Source organism: Ursus americanus, chromosome 5 (assembly GCF_024610735.1).
Source record: "Ursus americanus isolate L20-20 chromosome 5, mUrsAme1.1.p, whole genome shotgun sequence".
Taxonomy (NCBI): Eukaryota; Metazoa; Chordata; class Mammalia; order Carnivora; family Ursidae; genus Ursus; species Ursus americanus.
In genome coordinates this window covers 66,854,251-66,865,430 of record NC_142131.1, presented here as the reverse complement: position 1 = coordinate 66,865,430, position 11,180 = coordinate 66,854,251, and the positions used below count along the sequence as shown (strand labels likewise).

Below are 11,180 nucleotides of genomic sequence, written 5' to 3'. Positions count from 1 at the left end.
TTGGCTGCGTGAAAAAGCCTTGAAAGCCTGAGAAATCAGCCCTCTGATGAGTGCGGCGGTGCTGCCCAGGCGAGAGAAGCCACTTAGCGACGTTCTGGGAGGTTGGGTAGGGTGAGCAGAAATTTGGAAGGCATTGCTACAAGCCAGAGAGCGGGAGCAAATTGCTGGAGCTTTGTTTTTCCCACATCAGCCGCAGATGTGAAGAAAATGACAAGAGTAAAAATTGCAAAAGCCTTCTCTAAAAAGTGTTGCAAATTCCATGGCTGGCAGCCAGGAAAGTGTAGTGTCCCTGGTTGTCACAAAAGCCTAACAGAACAAAGAATCTCAGGCTGCCGGGAAAGATGATGGGGTTGGAAATGAAGAGCTTATGAGGAAGCAAAATAGAAAAATCTAACCAAGGGTAAATGGGGATAATAGGTCCTTGAAGGTTTCAGGAAGACTTGTACAGAGTTCCAAGGCGTACGTGCCGAGAAATAGGCTCTTCGTCGTAAGTTTCCCACCCACCCTTCCAGGAATACAACAGGGTCACTATTAAAATTCTGGTCATTTTTTGGGGGAGAACGAAATGCATTCACAGGCAAATTGAAAAAGATGACCACAGAATCTGTTTTTTTCTTAGAGTGTAATGAAAAATTAAATATGTATTATAAAAACAGTCTTGAAAAAGGCAGAGTTTTTTTATCTTAATTTCCTGGTGTGTGTTTTGCAGACCCCCATTGCAGGACTGCTCCCCTGAGTCGTGGCGCCTCCCCAGTCAGTCCTGTGGCCGGAGTGGGTCCTGGAGACAAGGCGAAGATGTGAGGCTCATCAGTGCACCTCGAGCTGCAGGAACGGCAGTGAGGTAGGAATTTCTGAACTTGGGTTACGTTCGCGTCTTGGATCCTCAGCTTTGACATCTGAACTCAGGTCATGAAAACACCATTTGTGCTCGGTTATTTGTCCGATGAGATGGATAATCTCATTCACATGGGCACTTCCCACCCCACCCCCCCCCAGTCCGAGAACCCCCACGAAGGTAGAGAGCAGGTCTCTCTTGATCACTCCTGTGCCGCCAGTGCCTGGCACAGAGTCTCTGCTACGTAGGCATTGACTAAACTGATGCTTATTGGTGTTTAGGAAGATGCGACGTCGGTTTTCTGTTTATTCTAAAGCAGCTTGGGTCAAGCAAATGCTCTTCTAAGAATACTGAATTTGCCTTGAAGTCATCTGAAAGGTCCTGATGATGGGTTAAAATTACCAATCACATTTAATGACAGAGATGTATTGCGCGGTTGGGGGAGGGGGAGAGCAGTGAAAGAGAACTTCCTCTCACAAACGGTAGTCCGAATGAACGTGCCCTGTCTAGGGAGCATTGTCTTAATCAAGATGCACCTTAAGTGACCAGTTACATGGGGTCTTTGAAGGATGATGCCAAGTGGTAAGAACAAATCCTTTGAATGTTATTTATTTATTTATTGCATCTGTCCCCAGAAGAAATGAAAATGACATTGGGAAATTTGCTAGGCTTTGCTTAAAACCAGGGCACTTTTGCTAAATGGCATTCCAGTTTCAGCTTACGGATACCTCTTCCCCAGATCCTTCCCTGGCGTGAGTGATACGTAAATACAGTGGAGAGGCACAGTGGGAACAGATGAGATTTGTTGAGGGCTATGGTAGCAGACTGGACAGGTGGCTGGTGGGGATCCAGCCAGAACCTGGCTGATGGGTGAGTTACCTCGTCCATCGGATTTAGTCCAAAGCCCGGGATTGAAACTATGGTTCTTATAAGACCCTAAAGCTTTTTGAGAGTAAGTTCCTCTCCAAAACTCCTGTTCTTTTTTGTTGTGCCAGCACTTTACAATTTTTTTGTGTTTTGGGTCTCTTTCTTTGACCAGATTAAATACTTGTGAGCCGATTAGGATTCTTGTAAGCATTCTTTCTTCTTTTTGCGTAGTGGAAAACATTCTCAACTCTCTTTTATTAGGTGAGTATATTAATGGCCATCTTAGAGTGTTATTTTCATACTCTTGGACTGTATAATGTGTAATTTTGATTTCATAAACACTGCACACTATTCGAGTACCGACAGTATAAGAAAAAAAATCACGATTTGGTCACAAATCTGTAAGTATTATACTACTTTTTATTTAGAGATTGAAACCATAATACAGTGCAGACTTGGTATAACTAACTAAACTATGGATTTTGACACCCAGTGGACAAAAATTGTCTTCATTTACTGTTTGGACATTCTCAATTTTCCACGGAAAAATCTGTTAATTTTCGTGTTTTACGTATACATACAGAACACGCTAGAAGGCATCGGGCTGCTATTTGCAATAATTCACCCACGAGCAAGACATTCCAGATGTTGGTATCTTTAATTCCCAATAAATAAAAAGCTAAATCAGTTATAATGTTTTCTTTATTATCAGGAACTTTCTGCTGGCCTCTATGAGGAGCATATGCGTCTGCCTACAGAGCTGATGGGGAGCCTCTCCGCGCACGGTCCGAGCTTGGGCTGCCGTGACCAAGTAGCACAGACTGGCTGGCTTACACACACTGGGGTGTATTGCTCACGGTGCTGGAGGCTGGAAGTCGAGAGCAAGGGGCCAGCATCCTGTCCCAGGTAGGGGCCCCCTTCCTGACTTTGAGATGGGTGCCTTCTTCATGGCAGAGAGAAAAAGCTCTGTTCTTTTTTTTTTTTTTCTAAAGATTTATTTAACAGAGATAGAGACAGCCAGCGAGAGAGGGAACACAAGCAGGGGGAGTGGGAGAGGAAGAAGCAGGCTCCCAGCGGAGGAGCCCGATGTGGGGCTCGATCCCATAACGCCGGGATCACGCCCTGAGCCGAAGGCAGACGCTTAACCGCTGTGCCACCCAGGCGCCCCTGTTCTCTTTCTCTTCTTAGAAGGATGTTCATGCCGTCATGGGATGGGGGGGGTCCCACCCTCATGACTGCATCTAAACCTAAGTCCTGCCCAGTGGCTCCATCACCAGAGATCTTCATATTTGGGGTTAGGGTTTCAATATATGAATGGGGCAGGAATAGAAACCCCCAGGCCCTAACAGAGTTGTAGAAGTGCTTTGGCGTAGACAAGAGGGGCCCCGCCTCGCTCTGGGGGACCTGCCGCGGCCTTCCTAGTAATAGGGGGAGGGTTCTACAGGTCTCAGAGCTCACACCCTCCCTTCCAGGTGCTACTGAGTGCTTGGTACCCAGGACCAGCCTGCGGCTGCTTCTGGGGCCTGTGTGGCCCTTTCCCTGGGCCACCCCTCCTGACGGTGAACTGCACCACCACAATGGAATCTTCTAGGCAAGAGAAGGCCAAGGGGTGGCTGTTTGGGTTGAGGGGAAGAAGTGGCTGTAACTCTCCAGGCACTGGCTGCAGGCAATGGGCACAAACACAAGATGGAATTGAGGACACAGAGAGAAGGGAGAGCTGCCTCAAGGTCCCCGTGTTTGAGACCAAACTCTGAAAAGCACCAGAACTCTCCATGCACACCTCAGTTAGTTATTAAGAAGGTACAAGGGGGAAGGTGGGAGGATAAAATGGATTTTATGTCAAAGGGTTGGGTTGATGGGTGTGTGGGCTTCTCTTTGTACTCTGGCTCTTTCTCTACAGGTGTTAGGAGTGGATCTCTGACTCCGTTATCTTCATGAATTTGTATTTTACGATCAGTAATTTTGATGCATCTTGTCTGATGTTACACAGATTAAACCATACATGCCTGGGGGGGGGGGACAACTGTAAAGTGATACCGTGAATACTGGTCCGAAGGGTCCTGGTGGCTGGTGGTGCTGAGCTGAGTGATGGGCCAGCCGAGTGCTGTGAGCAGAGACCGCTGTTCGCTTAGGACGGAAAATAAATACGTGATAGTAATTTCATTAGTAATTCTACAGAGAGAGCAAGAAGCAGACTCCCCTCTGAGCGGGGAGCTCCCATCCCAGGACCCCGAGATCATGACCTGAGCTGAGGGCAGATGCTTACCCAACTGAGCCACCCAGGTGCCTCAGTAATTTCACTGATTTAAACAAATTTTTCTTTCTTTCCTGGTGCAACTTGTGTTCCCCTCATGGGTCACACTGTGATGTCCTTGTTATAGGAACATAACAATTTGCAGTACACTTTGTGTATTGGTTTGTATGCATATTTAAAAAAAAAGTTATGCATGTTTTCCTTGGGTGTTTGTTTGTTTTTAAGATCTGTTACTATTGCTCTCGGGATGGAGTTGATTGCTTCTAACTCCTGCGTAGTGTCCACGGAACACATCCATCGTCTTTCAGTTACCCACTCCCCTGGTGGTGGGCATCTGGGTCGCTTCCAGATCTCTCTTACCACAAACAGAGTGTGACCCTCACGAACGTATTCTGTGTGATCCTTACCAAGCGGAGAATTTCGCTGAGGTATTGACCCAAGAGTTAGGTATTGCTGACAGGGCTTACTCTAACTTCATTAAATACCGTGCGAGCGTTTCCTAGAACTGCTGAATCGACTGTAACTTCCGGGAGTGGTTTGCCTGAGTCCTCTCCTGTCAGTATTGCCTCCGGTTCAAAATTCTGCCATTCTCATGCACTCGAGCGGTCCCTGTGTTGCTCTTCACAGTCCTTGTTGACAGGAAAAAAGAATTACTAAGTGTTAGAAAAGTACACTTTCCTTTCCCAAGTCATTCTGTTGTTTTCTCTTCTGTAGTATTGTTTTCAGCGGCTACTGTAAAGCCTTCGACCTATCTAATATTTTTTGTATATATGGCTGCTATGGGCCCGGTACATAAAAAGTCATTAGACGGTGTTATAATGGGAAGTGCTGGCCATGGTGGTGTCGGGGATGACTGTTTCATCTCCAAACAGGGCACTGAGCTCTAACCACTGTTTGTTTCTTCTTACTACCGTTCTTCCATCCTTTCTCTCTTTATATTTTCCTAAAGAAATACCCATGTTACCATATGTACAAATTCACCCTCTTCATTTTTCGGTGTTTCCCTGACTTAAGCATTTATTTGTTGAGCTTTGCTACCAGAAGATTCCACGACATCATTCCTCAGGGAGAAGCGGAGTTAAGGTAAGAGGTGAAACAAACACTTCTGGGACAATTTGCCTTTAAAGAGAAAATAATCTTTAAAGAGAAAATAATCTTAGGGCATGAAGGGGAAAAAAATGTGTCTAGAACCTAGTCATTCACTTTTCAGACATAGGTAAGTGCTTGGCTATAACAGCACGAACAGCATGATGGGTACCAAGAAGCTGAAGGTTGCCTTAGCATCTTTCCATCTCATTGGGGGTGAGACAGCCCCAGCATGTTCGCCAGGAAGAGGTTTGACTTGGAGCCGGAGAACTTGATGATGCGGCCAAATTGCCCATTTATGGTCAACTCTGGTTTTTCTGTCCATGCCATGGGCTTTTACTTTGGATGAGAAATATGCATGGCTTTCTTCTGGGCTCTCTGCCTTTTGTGCTACTGCTTCCACGGTTGGCTTGCAAGCTGTTCTCGTCCCAGAAGCAAGGCAGGGTTCTGAGGGTGGGTCGAGAAAACAGCGTTCTGCCAGGTGGTTAGTTAGCAACGTGTGGGCGGCCATGGTTTTGAAACGTGCGAGGACGCTGGAAGGCAAGAACCCCAGCTGGGGGTACTTAGGAGTTTGTGGAAGAATTCTTCAAAAAAATGTGAAAGGGTACCGGTATAATGAAATTTGTTCTCTGGAGGTTGATGGAGCTGCGTGACCTTGTGAACAAGGCTCGTTAAATTGAAAGTATTGTCTCCATCTTTTTACCGTGGAGGCAAACATCCATTTCACCGTGGCGGGTCTTCTAGGCATTCCAGAGATGGACTCCTGTTCCCTATTAATGCGCAGGAAAGAGCCGCTCCAAGTGCTTTGGGCGCCAGGATTCCGAATCGCATCTGTGCTGAGCCCGTTTGTCACCATGACTCACGTGGTAGGTGATCTGCGACTTCCCTTATTGCTAAATGATAGTTCTCCACTAATACAGAGGTTTCCCCTTTTGACCAGTACGGTAACATAGAACGGGGCAGCAAAATCTAGAAAAAGAAAAGCAGTTCTTCTAGGCAGATAGGAATGATCAACTATAGATCATACCTCACACTGGGGTAAGCATCGTGTTTTCATAGCTCAGGAAAAGTCATTTTGTCGCTCACAAGCTGGGAGAAAATCAACGTCCAGTAAAAAGCTATAAAGCTCTGCTCAGCAAGAAGTACTTCTACAAAAGAAGCACAACGTATTGTCAGCGTAGAATCTTCTTCAATCCATTTTCAGATGGTCTGTGGGCTTTCTGTCGTGAAAGAAAAAAAGCTTTCTCTCTGTTGCTCAATCAGAGTTGCATGGGTGTCTGAATGAAGGAGACGGGGTTTGCCTTACATGGCCTGAGGCGGGGACTTGGTTTCAGGGTGAGGGGTGGGCTTCCTCCTCAGCTGGGTGGTTACTATGCTCTGCCCCCATCTTGATTGATTGATAGATGTTTCTGGAGATGGAGCAATCCCAGTCTTCCTTTAGTATGAATGTGTGGAGCAGGTCTTTCCTGGAGCCGGCACTAGACCAACCTGGTTGCTCTGCTTCTTGCCCAAGGTTGGCGTGGTGCTGCCGCACGTGGGCGCAGAACCCTCAAGTCCTGGACTCAAGTGTGGGTTTCCATCTCACCTGGTGTTTCACCTTCTAGGCAAGGAAAAGAGCCCTCATTACCTCCCAGTGTGATGCAAGGTACTACTACTATTAGCAAACCCACACAAATACTCCTTTGTGACCTTTTCTCTTGGAAAGGATTGTATTCTCCGCACACCCGTGCAGAGCATTCCCTGTTCTGGCCGGTTGAGGACAAGCCCACCCTTTACCCACTTGTTGGGGCTTTGACGTTTTGACGTATCTGGTTTGGTGCCTGACTGCTTGGAGAACTTGCTCGTTACCGCTCCAGCGATGGTTGCTGCTTGTCATGTTTGAGGACGTAGTTTCTGGTCCCTATTAACTTGGGTGTGTTACTAGCTAGAAATGGATTTGAAGACAGGTTCTTTCCTTAGAGGAGAACTATTCTGGTGACATTCCAGGCACATAGGAGGAAGCTGGTCTTTTTTTTCTATCCACCTGGAATTGATTTTTTTATAAAGGTTTTACTTCTTTTTGCGAGAGAGAGAACATAAGCAGGGGGAGGGGCAGCGAGATAGATAGGGGGAGAAGCAGACTCCCCACTGAGCAGGAAGCCACATGTGGGGCTCGGTCCCACGACTCCGGGAGCATGACCTGAGCTGAAGGCAGATGCGTCAGCGACTGAGCCCCCCAGGTGTCCTCCAGTTGGAATTTCTAAAGCGCATCCATAATGCAAGAATTCAAGGGCCTTAAGTCCAGCCAACGTCCTCTAACAAACAAACGAACAGCCCCTGAGGCATAGCTGGGGTTGTAAACATCCAGAATTCTACTACTGCTTTTCTGAAAAGACACTGTATCATCTTCTTAAATAGGGAGGTTTACTTTTCTAAGCAATCCATCAATACTGTGCTAACTCAGAGTGTGGATTTGGGAACATCATTCTTAGGACTGTCTGATATAACTAGAAGTGGTTAGCAGCAATCAGGTTTCCTAAAATACGGACTTCCCTTCAGTTAATGAAACATTTATATGCTACCACCTGCATCAGATTAAAGCCTGGCATGCCTTAGTCTCTGTCTATACAGTGTGGTCCAGGACCCACAGCAGCACCTGGGTGCTTGTTAGAAATGCTGCTTCCCAGGCCCACCCCAGACCTAAAGGTCAGAGTCCAGATTTTAAGAAGACGGCTGCTGGCGATTTGAACGCCCACTTCTAATCCACATTGTCCCAGTACACCTTACCCACCGTTCTGAAAGGAGATGAAGCAGGCAAGAATTATTTGGGGCTCTTGTCACAGAAGAATAATGACAATCAGCAAAGCAGCCTAATTAGTAACTTGCTCATCGGTGTAGACCCGCACTCGCCAAAAGAAATAATGAGAGCTACGTGTGTAGTTTTAAGTGGATACTCAGCTCGTTAAAAAAGAGGAGCAGATTAATGTAACCAAAATCAAACATGAAAAACTATTGAGACGTTCTCCATGGTTTTGCATGAGAAAGCTTAGGTGCGTATTAGACTTACAGCAACATCTCAGTTCGTCCGAGCCACGGGTCCAGGGCTCGGGAGCTGCCATACTGATGGGGCGCTCACAGAGGAGGACGTCTCCTTTCCCTCCTACTCCAGGGTGCACTGAATGGCCCGGGAAAGGGGACAGCATGAGGCTTATACACCTGCACACTGGAGACAACAGACCCAGACTCTCAACCCTCTGGGCTCTCCGAAGGCTCTCAAAATGACCAAACGTTCTCATGCAATTGGACATAACGTATGTGCAACGAAGTATACTCTGTTGATTGACAGTTGTTATTAAAAGGTCGGTACTGGTACGTTACATGATTACTGATGAGCGCTCTTACACAGGCTTATCAGGCAGGGTCCACCGATTCCGAGAGTTTGCCTTCCTCTCTCTCTACACACACGCACATGCTTTTCCTGAACAGTCACCAAGCTCATTTGTGCCAAAACACGCCAGGATTGAGTCCCTGAGAACATTTTCCTATATAATGAGGATGTAATTATGAATTTATGGACTTAAAACACAATGTTCTTTTCTAATCCACAGTCCAAGTGAACATTTTGCCAATTGCACAATATGGGTGTTCCTTCCTTCTCATTCCCGGATTCAAGGAGGATCATATGTCACATTCAATTATTGTATTCTTTTCTCCTGAAATCTAGAAAGGCTTCTCAGACTTTTCTTTGGAAATAGAGGGGATGGGTGAGTGAAAAGAGCTCGACTTTTTTTTTTTTTGTAGAGCGAACAGGCTAGTTAAATCATAGAAGTATACCCCTCACCTTGGTTTTCTCTGGTGTTTCCTGAGGACTGCCTTTGGGTTATATATTTGGGAAGGTTAGCCATACAGTTTTAATGAAGGTACTGGTAAATAGCAGGAAAACAGCACTACAAGGATTGAAGGTATCTTCCTACCCCTGGATCTCTTACAGGTGCTCGCAGTGGCTGAACTTAGCTTCACAAGAAATGGACAAGCAAAGCAGTGGACAAAGCAGTACAGGTGAGGGAGTTCTTAGCAGTCAGCAGAGGGCAGTCCGACAGCACATAGAGCGGATGGTGGTGGAGCCGGGGGAAATCCCAGCCAGTACAGAAATCAGGGCGTAGAATAAGCAGAGGCAGTGGGCTATCCAAGGACAAAACGTATCGAAGACCAGTGGGGCTAAGAAGCGGGACTCAGCCCATTCTGTGCATGCGTATGTATCAAACTAAGGACTTGGAGCGTGACACGATCAGATTCGTGTTTGAGAAACTAGCTCTTGGGGGCCAGGGAGTGGAAATGCAATCGAAGTCCGGGATTTAGGGCAAAGCTCAGGTAGAGAAGAGACCGTGGGGACTTTTAAAAATTACAGGAGAGGGTCCAAGATGCATGGGGTTTAATTAATAAGTAGTGTTATTGGTAATGGCAGCTGCCAGACAGTGGGTCCCCACTCTTTGACAGATGAGAGATCTCCTCAATCGTCAGAGTGGCTCCTTGAGGCAGGTGCTACCATCACAGTGGTAATTATAAGAAATACAAACGTTTGAGTGGATGATGATAGTACCAGGAATCTAGGCAGAAAGTATGAAGTTGCCAGCGGGCCACAGAATGAACCTTTACCAGTAAGGCTTTGGAGACATCACATTGTTGACGTAAGAGCTGCAATCATATTGTATCTGAGACTGACTAGGGTAGTATTTAACAGGAACAAACACTACCATATGCTAAGCAATGTTCCAAAAAATGTCCGCTATTAAATGGAAAGAAGAATACCCTATGTGGCCATTTTTGGTGTCAATATAATTGGCCTCTCCCAAGATAGTCTCACGGTCATTGTCACTTTCCAGCTGGGCCGGACTTGTCCAGGACACACAGGTTAGTACTTTGAAAATAGCAGTTCTGGTTCAACACGGCAACACTGGAAGATCCCGTGTGCCCACGGAACCGACAGACGCATATGGAATACTTTCCTCTGAAAAAAACCTAGAAACTAGCTGTGTGACGCCTACACATGAGGTGGTGAAGAAGAAGAAAAAAACCACATCGAAGTAGGTAAGACCGGCTGAGACACCGTTTAGCCCTGTGACTCACCATCAGAAGCGAATTCAATGCCCACAGCTTTTTCCTGAGGAGCTAAGGGTTTTACATCCCCCATCAGGCACCCCAACTTTAAACACCAATGTGGCTTGCATCCAGGAGGTCCATGAGGCTATGGAAATAGGACTTGAAGGGCGCCTGTGCCTGTACTCACCTGCCTCAGGGCCCAGGACAGCAGCAGACTCGTCTTGAGGTGGGGGCAGAGGCTCAAGTTTCATGCTCACTGGCCACTGTGCTCGCAGGGCACCAGTATCTACCCCTGGAGGTCTTTTACATGCATCTGGCACCCCAGTTTTTATGCCTGCCAGCCAGGAGGTGCCAGCCTCTGCTAGCCCGGGGAGGCCGAGTTTGCAGTCCGGTAGGACTGTAACAATCAATCAAAGGCAGTTCTTGGCAGGTGACCAGCCCCAGGGTACTGCACAGACAGATGAAGACACACCCTTTTTGTGTGAAAGAGGCCTGTCATGCAGTTTTGGCACATCTCTAGGGGTCTGCAGAGGCCAGTGGATGCCAACTTTGCGCTTGCCCTCAGCCATGATCCGCCTCGTTGGTATCTCCCAGAAAGGACCTTGTACACTTGTCTGGTACCTCAATTTTTGCAATGCCACCAGGGGACACCTCCAGGTAGCCTGGCTATGGTGGCCAGCAGTGCTTATGCCCCATGAGACCATGAGTGGAGGGAGAGAGAGAAGCTTAAGCAGGCTCCACACTCAGCATGGAGCCTGGCACAGGGCTGGATCTGATGACACGATCCGAAACCAAGAATCAAACAAACACTCAACCGACTGAGCCACCCGGGCACCAGCTGACCATCAGCCCCCGTCCAGGTGCTGAGATCCTCCACGTCTGAATAATGACAGGTGCGGGCACGCCCTCTCTGACTGAGAGCCACTAAAAACAAAATCAGCTGTTTGCCTGGAAAATCTCAAAGGTTTGAGAGAGAACCAAGAGCTAAAGCAAGGTGGAAAGCTGAGGTTCGTCTCCTACCCGAGGCCACTGCTGCCAGACTGGGAGAGGTGGCTGTCT

General features: G+C 47.2%; 1 long non-coding RNA gene across 2 annotated transcripts in view; it reads right to left on the bottom strand.

Moving 5' to 3' along the window:
* Positions 1-2,154: 2,154 nt before the first annotated feature.
* Positions 2,155-11,180, bottom strand: part of LOC123790412 (uncharacterized) — a 599,635-nt gene continuing 590,609 nt past the window's right edge. For both annotated transcript variants that reach the window (XR_015724594.1, XR_006779078.2), the window contains one exon: positions 2,155-6,642. This is a non-coding gene — a long non-coding RNA (uncharacterized LOC123790412). The remainder of the gene's footprint in view (positions 6,643-11,180) is intronic.